Source organism: Jaculus jaculus, chromosome X (assembly GCF_020740685.1).
Source record: "Jaculus jaculus isolate mJacJac1 chromosome X, mJacJac1.mat.Y.cur, whole genome shotgun sequence".
NCBI lineage: Eukaryota > Metazoa > Chordata > Mammalia > Rodentia > Dipodidae > Jaculus > Jaculus jaculus.
The window spans coordinates 148,047,595-148,063,757 of NC_059125.1; positions in this window are offsets into that span (position 1 = coordinate 148,047,595).

The following is a 16,163-nucleotide window of genomic DNA, read 5'->3' on the forward strand; positions in this document are numbered from 1 at the left end:
CTGTGGAGATACCAGGGGTATACCCAATGTCTCACAGCTAGTAAGTGACAGAGAAAGGTAATTCCAACTCTTTTTATTCTGAATTCAGTGCCTGCATTTGTTGCCTTAACTTGAGCCAGCAAATAATGAATGCCCTTTTGTTACTTTTCTTTGATCACTGTCAATAAGTTATACTTCATTGTGAAATATATTTGAAACTCTATAAAATTTTATGAAGAAGAGCTGGAGAGATGGCTTAGTGGTTAAGACCTGCAAAGCCTAAGGACCCAGGTTCGATCCCCCAGTACCCAAGTAAGCCAGATGCACAAGGTGGCACATGTGTCTGGAGTTCATTTGCAATGGCCAGAGGCCCTGGTGTGCCCATTCTCTCCCTATCTGCTTCTCTCTCAAATAAACAAATAAATAAATATTTTTTTAAGTATATGAGAAAATTTTTAAGATGTTTGAATTGTTCTCCAAAGGATATTTACCACATTCACCAAAAATTCTTTGTCCTTTTGAGTTTTAAATTGATGTAAACATGGAGGAGATGGCCTCATTATTGCAAGGAAGTTGTACCCTCTCAATAACACAGACATGGGCTGGAAGGATGGCTTAGCCATTAAGGCGTTTGCCTGCAAAGCCAAAGGACACAGGATCAATTCCCCAGGACCCAAGTTAGCCAGTGCACAAGGGTCTGGAGTTCATTTGCAGTGGCTGGAGGCCCTGGTGTGCCCATTCTCTCTCTCTCTCTTTCAAATAAATAAAATAAAAAATAACATGGATACAACAAATGAATGTTGAGAAATCATATTGGAATAAGAATATAAATAAGCTGGACATGGAGGTGCACACCTTTAATTCTAGCACTTGGGAGGCAGAAGTAGGTGGATCACCATGAGTTCAAGGTCACCCTGAGACTAGAGAATTCCAGGTCAGCCTGGACTAAAGTGAGACCCTACCTTGAAAAACCAAAAAAAAAAAAAAAAAAAAGAAAAACACCAAGAATATAAATAAATATTAGCCAATGAAACATATCTGCTTAAACACTGATGTTAGATAATCATATTATCATATCCTTGGTCTAAGGAAAAGCTCAAACTCAATTAATCCTGACATGTTTGCAACATATATGGCTTTTCCCATGTCGAAAATGAGAAGCAAGCTGTTACTGAAATTTCAGGCTATCAGATATGGAACACACTTTTCAGGAATTCAGTGGGCTTTGAAACTGAAAAGTAATCAGTGTTGATCTCTAGGTTATACATTTGTGTTGCCCTCCTAAAAGTTTTAGCAATAGATATCTCATGTTTACTAGTCCCTTTCAAGCTAAGAAACCACAGACATTTGGAAAAATATGCTTTTGGTAGTGATGTGCTCTCAGATCTTCTCTTTGTGTGTGTGTGTGTGTGTGTGTGTGTGTGTGTGTTTGAGACACAGTAACCAAGCCTGGCCTTGAGCTTCTGATCCTCCTGCCTCCACCTCCCAGGCTGGCTTTGAACTCATGGCAATCCTATTACCTCAGCCTTGATTTTATGACAATCTTCTTACCTCAGTCTCCAGAGGGCTGAGATTAAAGGCATGAGCCACCATGCTCTCAAAACTTCTATACAAAGATGTGTCTGTTACCAATTTGTATATATATGAAATGAACCATCTCAGTAGGTATGTAAATCATTTTCTGAAAGTAACATTTATACTCAGATATACATATTTTTTGTACAAAATGTATGCTCGTATAACTTTGCAAACTTGAAGACAGAATATTCACATTTTAGAGAAAAATTATATAAAACTCACTAAATGCCATTTTTTAAATGGGTTTAGTTCTTTTTCTAATCCTTTAAGACAATATGCCATTATTTACAGTGTATTGATGTTATTGTCACAACTTTGGAAATAGTGATGTATACTTATGATGGCCCTTAATGCTCAGAATAACATTTAGAGACCAAGTCCATTAGGTATATTATTAGGTGTATTCTTAGGCCCAATAAGTATATTAAACCTAAGAAATCTGGTTAAACTTGTCTTGAAAATTATGTAGAAGAAAGACTTAAATAATACAAACTCAAAATCAAAATTTGAAAATGCAAAGTTGTATAGCACAAAGTGATGATTTCCCTTAAATCTCTGATGACACCACTGAGAAGAAGAGAGGTTGGAACATCAGAGTATAACCAGATGAGAATATACCGTAAGTTTATGCAATAAGGTTCTCAATTCTTAAAACTATTCACTTTTATCCTGTTCAGGAATCCTCAAATGGTCATTTTTTTTAAAGTAGGATTTGACACACCAACATCCAGCATACTGGGTGCCAGGAATCTCAGGGTGAGCAGATAAGAGATTTAGCATAGTAAAACACCTTGAGCAGGTAGCTTCCAGTTGTAGATTTGGAGTATGCATACCATCAAGTCTGTTTCTTGGGACTCATGGCTCCAGCTGAATTGGTGCCAGATGAAGAATGAATTATGTTGTGCTAATCCAGACGAGTCAAGGGATTTCACTCCTAAATGTGGATGGGAGAGAAGTGACTATCCTGTTCTCATTTTCTTCATCCTAAATTAAAAACAAAGCACAAGGGGCTAGAGAGATTGCTTAGTGGTTAAGGTACTTACCTGTGAAGCCTAAGGATGAAGGTTCAATTCCCCAGTACCCACATAAGCCAGATGCACAAAATGATACATGCACCTGGAGTTCCTTTGCAGTGGCTAAAGACCTTGGTACATTCTCTCATATATATATATATATATATATATATATATATATATATATATATATATATATATACATATATATAATATAATATATATGTGTCTGTGTGTAATGTACTATGCTAAATCACATACACACACACACACACACACACACACACACACACACACACACACATATATATATATATATATATATATATATATATATTCAAATAAATAAACACAAACACAAAGTTGGCTGGGATCAGCATTAACATTGCTGACAACCAAATGAGATAAATCAGTTTGATTTCCAAGGCAGGGATGAAAACAGGGCCATTTTATTTTATTTTATTTATTTGCAAATAGAGAAAGAGAGAGAGAGAGAGAGAGAGAGAGAGAGAGAGAGAAAGAATGGGTGCGCCAGGGCCTCCATCCTCTGCAAATGAACTCCAGATGCATGTGCCCCCTTTTGCATCTGGCTTATGTGGGTCCTGGGGAATCGAACCTGGATCCTTTGGTTTCACAGGTGTGCTGTAGCTACCATTTCTTAGGTTAGTTGACTCAGTCCTAATAAATATATGTTTGCCACCTTTCCATGACCAGCTCCTTGCCTTTCTGTTCATATCCAGGAACTCATTGTCTGTTTGTTATCCACTGTCTTCTGACAAGGTCCCTGAGTCCCTGCTTCAACTCCATTCTTGGTATCTTTGTCCATTGAGCAGTGGTATTTTGTTGTTATTTACCATTCTGAGCCTTGAATTCTCTCAAGTGGCCCATTTGTCTATCTCCAGAGGCATCTGTGTGTTGACTATGCCTGAGATCCCAGGATGCTTCAGAACCTACTGGCCAGCCCAGCTTTTGCTGCTTACTGCTAGTCTTCCTTGGAGCTGGTGCCTCTGCCTACTTTTGCTTATTGCCAGTCCCACTTAACCATACTCTCTGTTTTTGTACAGACAGTGTCCTGCAGCCCATGTGTAGGCCTCTCTGACACAGGTTATTAGTCTCCACTTCTGATCTCTCACTAGATACTCTCACATCAAAGTCACTGTGTGCCTGCCTGGTATCTGGGATTTGAAGTTCCCCAGGCTGGTCTATTCCAACCTCAGGCAAATTGCAATTATAGCCTACTTGGGACCAACTCTCTGCACCCATCTCTCAGGATTAGGACTACGATGCCCGCCCATCACTCACTATGTATCAGTTAACAGCCTAAGAAACACTTGGTCATCATTGACTTTAGAGGATAAATTCAAATATATATTCTGAGATAGATGATGAGGGAGCATTGTCACATCCCTATAGCTGAAGGTAGGGGGAGGAACACAGTCAAGAATTATTAAGCCAGCAAGAGAAATTTATGCAAACAGTGATATATGGCATTGCAATCTTTTTGGAGGCAAAGTTATATAAATACAAGATGGCATTGTTAGTAGTAGTACTTATCAGCCAGTAGTATTGAACTCATCTTCTGGACTGATAAAATAGCTCATATTCCAAGCTCCATATGAGAGGAATGTGTACCAACTAGCTATGTGCCCTTGTGCTGAGAAAGTATTCTTTATGAGTCTCCATATTCTCATATAACTTTGTCTGTAAGATTTTATGATATCCAGGAATACCAGCTAGTAAGTAGTGGATGTAAAAGTATTTTGAGAAATGTAACACATCTGTTATTTAGTCTTCCTTTCCAGATGAGTGGAGTTTATAGACATGGAACCTCTTGCCCTTGTGTTGGATGACAGCAAAGAGTGGAATTAAGATCCTGAGGGAAAATCAGTTCAAAATGAAGGCAAATAAGCTTGCATGGAGCTAGATAAGATTGGAGGCAATTCATAAGCCAAGTGCTTAGGGAGCCAGCAGAGCTGATGCATGAGGAAGTTGGAAAGAGAGGAATTTCCTGAGTAGAAGAGGAATTTCCTGAGCTAGAGTACAGGGATACTGGCTTCTTTTGTTTGGTACCTGCTGTTGCCAGTATAGCAACTTAGGCCTAAGTGTTTTGAAAACAGAGTATAAGGAGAACAGACGAAATGGGAGATACTATTCTTATAAGATCTTGTATTCAGGGACTAGACAAAGGGTATAAAGCCAGTTCAATGAAGAATGGTAGGTGGCCTATCTAAGAAGTAATGGCTGGGCATATTTGGATACTGTACTGGTTGATTTAATGTGTGAACTTTTCCAGGCTGTGGTACCGAGCTATTTGGTCAAGCACTACTCTAATGTTGCCATGAAACTATTACTTTAGAATATATTAAACCATTTAAATAAAACTGGGCATGGTGGCACAAACTTGTAGTCCCAAAACTTGAGAGGCTAAGACAGGAGGATTTCAAGTTCAAGGTGGGCTATGTAGTGAGTCTCTGTCTGAAAACAACAACAAAAACATTTAAATCAATAGACCTTGAATAATGCAGATTTGTAATGTGGATGGTCTTCAGCCAACCAGTCAATGGCCTTAATACTAAAGGTGGGCAGGTGTCTGATTTAGAGTGTCATGCTCTGAAAAGTTGATGATGAAATCAAGAACTTCTTTTTAAAACTTAAATGTATTGGGAGGGGAGATGGCTTAGTGTTATCTTGCATTAAAAGCCTAATCACCTGAGTTTGATTCCCCAGTACTCATGTAAAGCCAGATGCACAAGGTGCCACATGCATCTGGAGTTCATTTACAGTGGCTGGAGGCCCTGGTGTGCCCATTATGTCTCTCTTCTCTCTATCTCTTGCTGCTTGCAAATAAATAAATAAATATTTTTTTAAACTGTAGAAAATATTAAATGAATTGGGGCTGCATAGATGGCTCAGTTGCTAAAGGCATTTGCTTGCAAAGCCTGCTGGCCTGGGTTTGATTCCCCAGTACCTATGTAAAGTCAGATGCACAAAGTGGCGCATGTGTTACCTGTGTCTGGTGTTTGTTTTCAATGGTACTAGGCCTTGGTATACCCATTTCTTCTCTACCGATCTATCATTTACCTATCTCTGTCTCCTTGCAAAAAAAAAAAAAATTAAAAAAACAAATGTATTGTTATTTTTCATTTTATACATGTATATAATGCATTTTGGTCACATTTTCCCCCATTACCCTCTCTAGATCAAGAATATCTGATTGTCCTCTCACTCAGATTTAAGGACCAATGACATTGACAGTTAACAATCATTTCATCCAGCCCCTCACTTTCCAAATGGGGATTGTGCCTCTGAGAGAGGAGGAACTACTTCCCCAGTCCACTTATCCAAGTGCAAACAGTCCAAATACTCAGATCTCCTGACAATAACTCAAAAAGGGAAGAAAGGAAAAGGAAGAAGGTAATCAATGTTTGAAAAGAGAAGTCTGGATTCCTATTGTGTGTTTTTCTTTTGTGCATGTGGTATGTGAGTATATGTGCACATGTATGCATGTGTGTGTGCAAATCCCAGGTAAATGTTGGCTCTTTTCCTCAATCACCTTTTCTTTATTCTGTGAGACAAGGTTCTTCACTGAATCTAGATTAGCTAGCCAACTTGCTCAAGAATCTGCCAGTCTTCACCTCCTCACTTCTGGGCTTACTGGAGTGCATCACACCTAGAATTTTTTTTCAAGTAGTGTTTTGATTTATTTTCTTAGTGTGTCACAGTGGCAGGCATCCCAAGAGTCAGAAAAGAAATTCCCACTTCTTGCCATGCCTCTCTACCCCAGGACTCAGAGCCTCCAAGCCTTTCTTTGGTTTTTCACATACTAGCACATGGCAGCCATTGGGAACTGTTGCTTTTTCCAGCGCTCAATGTGTGCCACACTCACCATAAATGGAGGGGGCTGGAATGCAGGTATGCAAGTTTGGACAACCTGCCTGCTGATCTGATGACCAGCTCCCACAAGGCTAGGTTTCTCAGTGCTCTGGTAAACAAGTGACACCTCGCTGCCCACACAGGGTCGTAGGAATCTGAACTCAGGTGTTCAGGCTTCTGTAGCAAGCACTTCACCCACTGAGCCACGTCTCCAGTTTTCCTATTGTGCTTTTTTTATGGGCCATTTGGTGAGTAGCTGTCCCAATTTCAAATGCCCCTCACTGCTAAATTACAAAACTGAAAATGATCACGATAGATGAGTTTTGTTGAAAAGTAAATCAGTTTCCCCTATGGACTCTTTTATTAGCAAGAAATCCACTGCACTCAGTCCAACCACCATGGCCAAAGGTTGTCCTGATAAAATAAAGATACCGTGTGCTTGCTACAGGACTGGATTTCTCTATTTTTCCATATTTGCTTGCTTATCTTCTATGAATAAACTCAATATCAGTGACAAATTGCATGTTTTTGTTGTAACTTAACTCTGATAGTTTCATCTATTAGATTTTCCATGAAGTTGTGGTACTGAGAATACAAATTTCAAGCATGTTGGAAATTCATAATTATGTTGGCAAGTATGAATATGAGTCAGTAAAGTGACTCTTTTTGCATTCATTACTGCTGCTTCCTGCCTAGGCTTTGTAGAGTTAGTCTTGGTTGTACTTTTATAAATTAAAAAGTATTCAAACCCTGGGTATGAATGCAAATAGTACAAAAGAACAACGAATGAAAAGAAGATCCCATCTGACTTCAAGAACATATTCTTGGACTGGAGAGATGGCTTAGCGATTAAGCACTTGTCTGTGAAGCCTAAGGACCCTGGTTCGAGGACCCTGGTATGCCCATTCTCTCTCTCTCTCTCTCTCTCTCTCTCTCTCTCTCTCTCTCTCTCTCTCTCTTTGTCTTTTTCTCTCTGTCTTTGTCACTCTCAAATAAATAAATAGAAATGAACAAAAAAAAAGAAAAAGAAAAGAACCTATTCTCATCCCATAGGTACATCATTATGAGCAGTTTCTTCTGTATTGTTCTAGAAATTTTCTATGTATTTATACATATGTATACTTGTGCATACATACACCACTTTACATATGCATTTTTTGAATCAGATTAGCGCATGCTGGACACAATTTAAAATCTGTACCTCTATGTATATACTGCTATGGTTTTTAATTTTTTTGGTATTTTTGTTTATTTATTTGAGAACGACAGAGAGAGGCAGATAGAGAGAGAATGAGCGCACCCGGACCTCCAGCCACTGCAAACGAACTCCAGATGCGTGCACCCCCTTGTGCATCTGGCTAACGTGGGTCCTGGGGATTCGAGCCTCAAACCGGGGTCCTTAGGCTTCACAGGCAAGTGCTTAACCGCTAAGCCATCTCGCAAGCCCTACTGCTATGGTTTTTATGTGAGCACATACAATCCTGAGGCTTTGGTGGGATTTCAAAAGACAGTTCTAAAACCAGAACTTAGAACTTTTGGATATATAAATTCAGTATTCATACACTGTGCCATTTCTTTGCATTCTTCTCTATATTGAGGGCACTGCCCACATACATATTCTTACACTTTAAGGTTTCTATTGGCTTGCAAATGTTCTAGAAAGATAAAAATTACCTTCACTTTTCCTATCCCTGAACACTGTCTCTACTCTGGCTTTATATCATTCCAAGATAGTTCCAAAACTAGTTTATAAAGCTATTCCCACTAGGTAGTCTTCTGGTAATGGATGTTTTCACCTACAGTTTCAGCATATGTCTTATAGATGTGTCTCATCAACCAAATGTTTCATGCTTTTGTGGACACATTTTCCCTCTCCCGTTTCTGTTTTGACCACATGCAATCTGACCACTCAAATAACTATGAATTCTAGCTCATCCTTATTTTGACACTTGCTACATATCACCTATGTGTGTATAATTTCCTTTCATCCTCACAGGAAACTTATAATTGAGGTGTGGTAGTTATCTTTAAATAGCAGTTGAGGCACATGAAGGTTAAGGATATTGTCCAAAGACTGTACAGCTAGTAGATGGAAGAACAAGAATTTTTTAAAAAAATTTATTAACATTTTCCATGATTATAAAATATATCATTCCCTCCCTCCCCCCTGACACTTTCCCATTTGAAATTCCATTCTCCATCATATTACCTCCCCATCTCAATCATTCTACTTACATATATACAATACCAACCTATTAAGTACCCTCCTCCCTTCCTTTCTCTTCCCTTTATATCTCCTTTTTAACTTACTGGCCTCTGCTACTAAGTATTTTCCTTCTCACGCAGAAGCCCAATCATCTGTAGCTAGGATCCACATATGAGAGAGAACATGTGGCGCTTGGCTTTCTGGGCCTGGGTTACCTCACTTAGTATAATACTTTCCAGGTCCATCCATTTTTCTGTAAATTTCATAACTTCATTTTTCTTTACCGCTGAATAGAACTCCATTGTATAAATGTGCCACATCTTCATTATCCACTCATCTGTTGAGGGACATCTAGGCTGGTTCCATTAAGAATTTTTATATAGGATGGACTATGTTACCTTAAAATATGTGTGATTAACCAGTACATGCATGGCCTCCCCTAAGTCAGGAAGTACTTTGTGGCCAGCAGCTCGACCTCCCATGAGCCTGTGGTTTTCTGATGGAAAGTCATAGCAATAATCATGTCAGAGAGTGTACAAGAGGAGTGTACAAGAGGATGGAGCTGAGCTCTCTCACACTGAAGGAGCATTTTCTTTTAAACTAAACCATGGGAGTGGTATTGAGTGGGAAGAACTTTCTGCTTATCATTCAAGTTGAAGACTTCAGGCAGGATCAGATGCTATTGTCCTTAATTGTTTTCTATATCCAGGCTCCAAATTAAATACTGATAGACCTGTAACTGACACTTTGGCCCACAGTACCAATATTAAGAACTCTCTAGTTTCCCTATCAGTACTGCTTAATCTGGGCAACATTATTGAATTCATACATGTCTGGATGAGGCATCTGAGAATAAGTTTTAATAACTATGAGGTAATTTCTATCGGTGCCTATGTCTGGTAGCCAGCAATCCTGGTTCTGCAGCTGCCATATGCTAAAGCTTTGGGGATTCAGAATCAGGATGTGATCATGGCCCAGTCATTGAATTGGATACTTCTAAGTCCCCCAGAGTATCATGTACCTTCTTGTTCCTGGGACAAAACATCTTGTCAAAAGCATCTTGAGGAAGGAAAGGGCTTATTTTAGCTTATAGTACCCATGGGAAGTTTCATCCTGACAAGGAAAAAGATGGCAAGAACAAAGAGCTGGGCATCACATCTTGTCACATGAGCTGGGAACAAGCATCAAAAATGATCTGGCTAGCACTGGCAAGGGAGCTGTATTATAAAATCCCAAGGCTTGCTCCCAGTGCCCAGTGGTATACCTCCTTCAGTGAGGCTCTGCCTCCCAAAGGCTCTACTGTGCTAGAGGCTGAGTATGAGGCTTAATCACAAATTCATGAGGCTATGGAAGACATTTCACATACCAACCAGCACACTAAGTATCAACAACAACAACAAAAAAAAATGTCATCCAAGATGCCAGGTAAATGTCCTGTATTTCTTCACTGTGTGGTAGAAACTGAGTAGTGGCAAGAATTCTTATTTGTTGTTTTGGGTTTTTGGATTTACTCTGTTTTATTTTAGTTCTAGCACTGGAAACATATGTCCAAAAATCTGGAAAAGGGAAAACCAAGCCCATAACACTTGTCCTGAATTGTCAAGAACTTCCAAAAACAAATGCATAGATGGTGTGCTTACTCTAGTTACAACCCAACTCAGTTCAATGAATATTTTTGAATGCCTGCTGTGAAGAAGATACAGAATGAATAAGGCATGGCTTTCACACTCCAGGAGATCACAATCTAATGGAAAATCAACTTGTATACTGTTAATTCTCATATAAAGAAACAATATTAAAGTCTATATAGCAATTTAAATAAGATGCCATAGGGTTATTTGAAGAACAAAAATTAATACTCATTAAGGAATCTGGAAAGATGTTGTTTGACAAAAGGAACTTTTGAGCTTATGCTTCAAAAACTGATGAGATTATTATGGGAAGACATAGGTGAAAGGTAATTTAGGCTGAGGAACAATACTGTCCCATGTGTATAAATCAAGGTAAGGATATTGGTCTGGGAGAATGGAGAACAGAATGAAATACAACTGGAAACATCATCCAGGTTAGAAAGAGTCTTGAACACTGAGCTAAGAGTTTGGACTTGGGTCAGTAGACTAAAGGGATTAACGAATACTCGTCCACACCCTGAAATCATAAGGCTGGATCTTCTTTGTCATTTCATTGCCTGATTATTTCTCAGTGGTCCCCTTGTATGGATAGATCCTTTCCAGATACATTTGTACTCATTTGATAAAGACTTTTTATGTAAGAAGTACTTGACATTAAAAAAAAAAAACATGAACACATGCCAGATGAAGTTGATTTAAACATTTCTATTATATCAATAACATTTAATTTACTTCTCCCCACAACAGCATATTTAATTACATATGCTTCGTATAACAACAGCCAAGAGTATAATTCATGTTGCTATAACCTAAGTGGTTATTCATGATCAGGATGGCTTCTGGAAAATATACCACTCTGTCATTGGCTCCACTCACTTTTAGGTTCCCCCTACCAGTTCTAGCTATCCCATCAGATTTCACTGCACTAGCTCCACTTATTGTCATTCTCTGGTATTCCTATAAGAATGTCAGAGTAAATTATGTCACAAACTTCTCTCTCTAACATGGACTAAATTTGCTTCATCCTCATTTTCCCTTCAGCTTGTCATCTGATCATGAACAGGAACTAGCTTTATTTGGTATGATTTATGTTTGAAGAATCTGCATTGACTACTGTTTATCACTAGGGTTTCCCCTAGATACTCATAAATGACTGCCTTAATAATTGTCCTCACAGTTTACCAGATATTGAAATTAAATTTATGAGTTTAATGCCCTGAGTTCCCTTGGGGATTTTTTTCAACAGAAAAAATGCAACTAGGCAGTTTTATGGCTCACAGAAACTATTCCATAATAGTCATTGTGGTAAAGAAAAAATATTTTGCATGGAAAAAATTTAATTTTGGCCTTCCAAATGATTATTACCAAAATTAACAAAAATGAAAATTTTACAAATACTAAAGACATCCTGTGCCTTTGAAACTATTTATTTATTACATTCACATCTTCTTTGAAGTGCCATAACAGATGCCTAGAAAATGTTAATCCAATAGTTTATAGTCTTTACTTTGTGCTAGCAACTGGAAATTTGTTTTTTATATTCAAATTGTTGTATTCTTGAAAAATAGCCCGATAATGGTACTTTTTAAAGGTTATTTCATAAAGTACTGTCAGTGGGACATATGCTAAAGTTCTGTTTCAAGTTGCTGAGGCAACCTGCCTGCTGAAGTTGCAGTCAAGTTTACAACCTACTGAAGGTACCCTGGCCTGAGCTGGGTCTTCTCCTGTCTGAATACTATGCAGGTGCACTGTAAGGAGGCTTTCAGGGAGCCCCAGTGTCTTTAACTCTTTGCAAATGTCTGGCAACAGATAGATGCACATTTGATAACAAATAGTAGGAAGCTTTGGAAACGACGTGTATATAGAATATTAAATAACACCAAGAGCTTTAGTGGTGGGGTTTAGACATCATAGTCACCTAGAGAAGATTCTACCTCTTACTGAAGGAAAGAATATCTGGAATAATCAGCTTTTCGCTGGGCCATAATAATCTATTTTCCCTAACTGACTTTTCTACACAGTGAGCCACATGCTGGTGCTACACTCCCCGTTCTTGATGTTTTATTGGAAAGAGTAAAACTTCATTTTCATTTCTGAGCTGGTACCAGCCCATTTCTCATTACTTAGTCTAAAGACAAACTGTGTCAGGAGCTCCTTCATCAAATAATCTTCAGTCAAGAGAGTGAATATTCTGGAAGCTGTTTCACAGTGCCTTTTGCTATGTTGCATATTGTCACGGTAGTCCATTAGAGTTTGGTTTGATTGTTTTCTTTTTACACTTTTGTGTGATGCTTTGGTTCCAAAGACTGCCCTCCAGGCCATGCAGAAATCAAGTGACGAGAAAACATTCCACTCTCTAATCCCATTCTGGGATGATATTTAGGATGAGAGAGCATTCATTATCTACCTACTAACTTTCCAGGAATGGATCCCAAATATGACATACCATGGTCTCACTTTTCAGTCCTGTGGTCCTGCAAGCCCATGGTGAACTTCTCAGTTTGTTCGTGGGAGAGAAGCTGTGGCATTTTAAGAAAAGTCTGCATCCAAGTCTCTGGGATGTTCTGTTCTCTGGGTGAACACAGTGACAGTCTCTGTCACATATTCTGATATTTGTTCTGCAAATCAGCAGCATGAGCCTCAGCCACTATTTTGAATAAGCTTCCAGGCATTACCCGCATGCTGTGCTCCTGCAGAGGAATAGCAGTAATCTGTGCTAAGATGAACGGGTGTGTCTGTGGAGAAAGAGGAAATGCACTGAAGTGTGTGGGGCTGCAAAATTTAATGCTTCTACAGGTAATTTTTTGGAGAGGGAATCTGGCATTTAATCAAATCCAGAGTCATTATGTAAATTTAATCACCTTGCAACACACTGCTGATTTTATTATCTCCTTTTCCTCTGACAGTACTTAGGTACAAGTTGATCTTGGACTTCCAGAGGTAGAGCACGGCAGATTGGAGGCATATTAAGGAACATGCATTGTGCAAATGAGATAAAACATTATTCTTGCTATTGAGGGTCATCCTTGTATGTATAGAGGTGTCCAACAAAGAGGTTTAGAGTAATATGTGCCTATTTAGTCTTCTACCTTTCCCAAAGCCCTCATGAACTGTGAAGAGCTTGTTTATAATAGAATGGCTTGATGGAAATCTTTACATTCAGTAAAATATGATTTACATGCTTAATTAAAACCTTCTTTCTGCTTTCATGCTACATGTTTCCTTTTGTTCTTTCTTGCCCTATTGTCCTCTTACGATCTATCTTGAATCATAGCCCCTACTCAAGATCACATCCCTTTATCACACTCACATTAAAGTTAGGATCCTCATATGAGGGAGAACAAGTGATTTTTGTCTTTCTTGGCCTGGGTTATTTCACTTAGTGCAATTCTTTTCAATTTCATCTATTTTTCTTCCAATTTCATAACTTCATTTTTCTTTACAGCTGAGTAAAACTCCATTGTGAATATGCACCACATTATCATGATCCAGTCATAAGTTGATGGCCATCTAGGCTGATTCCATTTCCTAGCTGTTGAGAATGGAACAGCAATGACTGTGGATGTGCAAGTAACACTGTGGTAGTATACAGACTCCTTTGGACATATGCCCAGGAGTGATAGAACTGAGTCATAGATACTTTTTTTTTCAAGTTTTAGCTTTTTGAGAAACATTCAAACTATTTTACATAGTGACTACACAGTTTACACCCCCAACAACAGTGAATAAGGGCTGCCCACTTCCCACACCCTTGCCAACAGTATTTTGCTTTTGAGGTAGGGTCTCACTCTGGCTCAGGCTGATGTGGAATTAACTATGGAGTCTCAGGTTGTCCTCGAACTCACAGCAATCCTCCTACCTCTGCCTCTCGAGTGCTGGGATTAAAGGTGTATGCCACCATGTCTGGCTGCCAACAGTATTCTTTATGATAGCTATTATGACTGGAGTGAGATGAGCTCTCAAAGGGAGTTTAATTTGAATTTGATGGCTGAGGATGTTGAACATTAAAAAACACACCTGTTGGTCATTCATATTTCTTCTTTTGAGATCAGTCTGTTCATCTCACTGGCCTGTTTATTGTTTGGCTGTTTTGGGCTTTTTATTTTTAGTGTTTCATTTTTTAAGTTCTTTATATACTTTAGATATCAACTTCTTCTCAGAGGAATAGCTGTCAAAGATTTTATCCAATTGTGTAGGCTTTCTATTCATTCTGCTAGTAGAGTACGTTGTTGTGAAAAGACTTTGGTTTCATGCAACCCCATTTGTTGATTATTGGGACTATTTCCTATGCTATTGTAGTCCTGTTCTGAAAGTTCTGACCCATACCTATAACTTCGAGTGTATTGTTTATATTTTTTTCTAGTATTTTTAGCATTTCTGGATTCACACAAAGGTCTGTGATATGCTTTAAATTGAACTGTAAGCAGAGTGAGAGATGTGGAGACTTTTGGCTAAGAAGGAAATCTTTAATCAGTTAGTGTACCTTCTTCATTCATTCTTTTTTTTTTTTCTTCAAGGTAGGGTCTCCATGTATCCCAGGCTGACCTGGATCTCATTCTGTAGTCCAAGGCTAGCCTCAAACTCACAGCAATCCTTCTATCTCTGCCTCCCAAGTGCTGGGATTGAAGGTGTGCTCACCACACCCAGCTTTTCTCTCCTTTTATAACTTGAAGAAATGAAAGCAATAATTCACAGTTAACTAAGATGACAAGGTTTTCCTCACCCAGAGTGCTACTTGTTCCCAAGAAAGATTTTCTTTCCAAAATCCTTAATAACTTCTTGACTCATAACATAGCTTTGTCATAGGAAACCAAACTAATATAATATAGTGTTAAAGAGAATGTGCTTTATGATCCTGTTTCCTACTAAGCTGATTATCTGTTCTCCAATAGTGCAGCTTCAGCTTATTATCCTAAAATGGACTTATAACTCACTACCTACCTCCACAAATGTGTTGGAGTGAGAAAGCACATCAGAGAATCATTACAGAGGAAAATTAATGATGCTGCTGCTACAGGGTGTGTTCATTTGGCTAAAGCACATGTAACTTTCATCGAAGGACTTACTTCTTCTACCTTAATTTAGTACTCTTCAAGTATATATGCAGCTGCCTACTGTTCCATTTATGGCATCATCAGCTCAGCAATCGACTTGGGCAGTATATATGTCAATAGTCCTTAACCCTAACTTCATTTATGCTTTCTGCAGCAGTGCTGTTTCCCGTTTCCTTCCTTCCTTCCTTCCTTCCTTCCTTCCTTCCTTCCTTCCTTCCTTCCTTCCTTCCTTCCTTTCTTCCTTTCTCCCTTCCTCCCTCACTCCCTCTACTTGCTCTCTCCCTCTCTCCTTTCTTTCTTTCTTTCTTTCTTTCTTTCTTTCTTTCTTTCTTTCTTTCTTTCTTTCTTTCTTTCTTTCTTTCTCTTTCCTCCTTCTTTCTTTCTTCTTTCTTTCAATCTTTAATATATGGTCTCTATCTTTGCTATTCCTTGTGCAACTTTTTAAAGAATTTTTTGTCAAGGAAAATCTATTTTAGTTTTCCCCAGGTCTTTTTTACTTGGGAAAAGGCTGTATCCCTTTCATTCTGAAGTATAATTATAATGAATATAGAATTCTGCTTTGATGGAATATTTCTTTCACAATTAAATATTTTGCCTCATTCTCTTCCTGTTTGCACTTTTTTTCTGACAAGAAGTCTGCTGTATATCTTATTCTTATTGCTTTAGAAAGTATTTTCTTTCTCTAGATTTCCCCCCACTATCTTCTTTTAAGGATTTGTCTTTGTTTTTGTTTGTCTTTGTTTTTATTTTTTTCCTGTGGTTTTGCTAGAATTGGAAGAAGGGCCTTCCTCAGCTTGGATAATGATATGCTAAAAACATTTCTTTCATC